At 42.3% G+C, this 3,285-nt stretch overlaps 1 pseudogene; it reads right to left on the bottom strand.

Moving 5' to 3' along the window:
* Positions 1–663: 663 nt before the first annotated feature.
* On the bottom strand, positions 664–3,047 carry LOC147443788 (protein TORMOZ EMBRYO DEFECTIVE-like; annotated as a pseudogene).
* Between the last annotated feature and the right edge of the window lie 238 nt (positions 3,048–3,285).

Here is a 3,285-nt window from a genome sequence, read left to right as displayed (position 1 = left end):
CTTTCCATCCAGAAGCCCAATTCTCAATCCGAAAAGACCGACATGCTCCACAACTCGAGGACTTCCCGTGTATCATTCCACACCTGCCTTGACCAACCACCTGTGCCTGCCCAATCCGGCAAGGATCTGCGAACGCATCCCACTTCCACTTGCCATATCTTGCATATCCGGGCTCCGTTTGACGAGCCATCTGGACGGGCTTCTAGAGCACCTCGAACACTTCATTCTAGGACACATTCCCGTACTTTGGACACCTTGACCTTCCGTCATCATTATGTCACTTTAGAGGCCCCCCCGACCTAAAAAAAACTTTAAGGGTGCATTTCCGTTGCCACTATCCTGCTGATTTCCCACAATAGCTTTAACCCTCTACCATGCACTTGTCAGCATACACATCATTGCATTGCACACTTCCTAGCACGGACCAACTTTGATTGCACCATCGTCATCGATTGTAGAAAAAATCAATTGTGTCCCAAGAAGAAGGGGAGACACCTTTGCCATCCTTGAAAATACCCATGTTACCCTAGAAAGCGTCTCCACCTTGCTCACACATGAAATGTGTGAGTGAGAGGGTCAAGTATCGTGATCGATTCTTAGCTCTTGCAACCTGCCCTACAGCCATGCTCTGGTTCAAAATAGTCAAATACCTTTAATGAAAGATTAATCCACAGAGAGACCAGCTACACCAAGCACATGGGGTAATTCCTCTGCGTTTGTGTTTGACTATCTAATAGAGGGGTTGTGAGTTTCCAAAGGATTCAATACCGACATTGATGCGAGTGTGTAATCCAAAAGGAAAGTACTCCTATGTAGCCGGTCAAGCCTACTATATAGCCGTTCAATGTAAGGCAAAATGGCTTCATTGAGTCCACGAAGACCAGATACCTGAAAAAGAGGAGGTAGAGAAGCTTCATAAGTAAAATAAAGAGATGTGCTGGTTGACTTTGAAGCAACATGAACTCACCTCCAAAAACTCTTTTGGAGGAAAAGCTTAAAAAAGCTCTGAAAGCACACGTTGAGCAGCATGGCAAAAACTGGGTTTTGTGTTCCATTGTCAAACATAAGATAATAGTAATCGAAGGTGTTCTTTATCTAATTTTTTCAGAACATTGTGTACCTGCATCCCCATCTACTTGCTCCTACAAAGCAATGCCATCACATATATTCATGACCAAGGAATGAGGCCACAACATCAAAGATCAGCTATGAACCAACGTGAAAAGCTCAATAACGACATTGAGGAGCTTAAAAGGTCGTTTCAGCTCAAATGCAAGTTGCAATGCAGTTGCATAGTCAGTATTTGCTAGAGCATGGGACAAATCCTGATCTTTCAAGGTCTCTTCTTCCTAAAGAAAATTAAAATTGATTAGAAATTAAAGCTTCACGACCACATAAACTCTTAGTTGAGATGACTTCGCACCTCTTTGCGCAATGCCTCCTCTTCATCCTCTTGAGTAGAGTCCATCCACAAGTTTATAACTGAATCACTACCACCAATAGCAATCATTTCAGCAATTGCACAAACATCTAAAGCCCATATCTGCAAAATAATAGAAAATAAGAAGCTAATTTTCCTCGACTAAACTACTTATCACTAGTGATGCCCAAAAGTTCAAACTACGAACATGCACCTTGTCCTCATGACGATCAAACGTGTTTATGCACTCATTTGCCTTGATGGTCCACAGTTTTAACAAGCCATTAGCTCCTACAATCAGCTTATAAATAGGCTCACTGAGACCTTATCATGGTGTGCAATGTTGATGGTCTTCCACAAAACATTATGCGCAATGTTGGAGTCCTTCCACAAAACATGTCAAAAACTACCTGTAGATATGATTTGCATTCCTTGCAAGAGAAAAGATGCTTTTAGTACACTAGTTGCGTGGCCTTCAAATGTTTTAAGACAAGAACCATCCAAGAGAGCCCATATGCGGACATTTTTGTCACCAAATAGTTGTGTCCTTACCTGTGAACCAGTACAAACCAGGCTGTCATTTGGAGCAATAGCTATGGAGTTTATGTCTTTGTCATGGGTAACAACTGTTGCTAGTGATGAAAGTAGTACTGACCAATCTTTACTTGCCCTGTCTTCAAAGCCAGTGGCACTCCAGACTTTGATGGTGTGATCATTGGTATGTGCAAAAATATCAGCATTCTTCTCGGAACAAATGCTACTAAAACAATTCTAAATGTACCTGCTTCCACTGATAAGAAACTTTTTAGTCTTCTTGGAGAAAGCTAGAGCTCCTACAGTTGCCACATGTCCCTTAGCAATGGCTACACAATGTCCAGTTCCAACATTCCACAATCTGACCTGAAAACGATTTGAGCATTAATAACAAAAGGCTTGGCTGGCCTGCCCGAACAAGCACAAAATAGCACCGCAGAACTGCAATACTTATTGAATGATCCTTGCCACCAGAAGCCAATAAAGTGATGCTTGAAGAATAAATGCAAGAATCCAAGCAAAGTACAATATCCTTATGACCAAAAAGCTCCTGCCTGCAGGTTCAAGTAAAGATGAGCAGTATTAGCAAAAGCTCCAGCATAGCAGCATTGACGAGCAGTAAAGACCAGCAGAATGGAGGTTTTACCTGTGGAAGCTCCACCATAGACAAAGAGAGGGAACTGCAAATGACAGGGCTCTCGAAGCAAGCCAAGGAGCTGGTTGATCTCGTTGTTATGTGCAGGGACTCGGTTAGCCAAGTGCGAGTAGAGCATTTCTGGGGAGATCGTAGCTCCCTTTGACAAGTGCTGCTCTTCATGTTGGGAATGAGATTGATGGATTGCATCTTTCAAAGGAGACGCTGCACGGCTACAAGTCCTACAACCCATCTCCCAAGCTTTAAAACTGGGACTGTTGCCTTCAGTTACCCTTTTTCTTCCATCGCCAGAAGGGGAGCAAAAAGTAGGGTCGAAACCCTCTCCCTGTCTTGAGTTCGCATATTGCTACCTACCGTTTTTCCACCCTCAAACTCTTCAGACTTAGGCTTATGAAAACATGCCTCCCTATCACTTTTTGGTGGCGGACGGCCATGCATTACAAACTAGCTGCAATATATTTTGTAAAGAAAATTACCAAAATACCCCTCTAATTTGTGGAAATTTCCAAAATACCATTGTATCTATTTTGGTTGGATTGTTCAAGATTTTCTAATCTATATTCCTTTTTAACAATTGAGATCCGTTTTGGAGTGGTTAGCATGTAATTTGTCACAAATTACCTTGCAAAGAGCAACTATGTCTAATAATCATGAAGAAATCCATCCCCAAAGCCTA

The sequence above is a fragment of the Adiantum capillus-veneris genome, chromosome 13 (genome assembly GCF_014529385.1).
Source record: "Adiantum capillus-veneris isolate H3 chromosome 13, ASM1452938v2, whole genome shotgun sequence".
NCBI classification, from domain to species: Eukaryota; Viridiplantae; Streptophyta; class Polypodiopsida; order Polypodiales; family Pteridaceae; genus Adiantum; species Adiantum capillus-veneris.
This window is presented reverse-complemented; position numbering and strand designations above follow the sequence as displayed.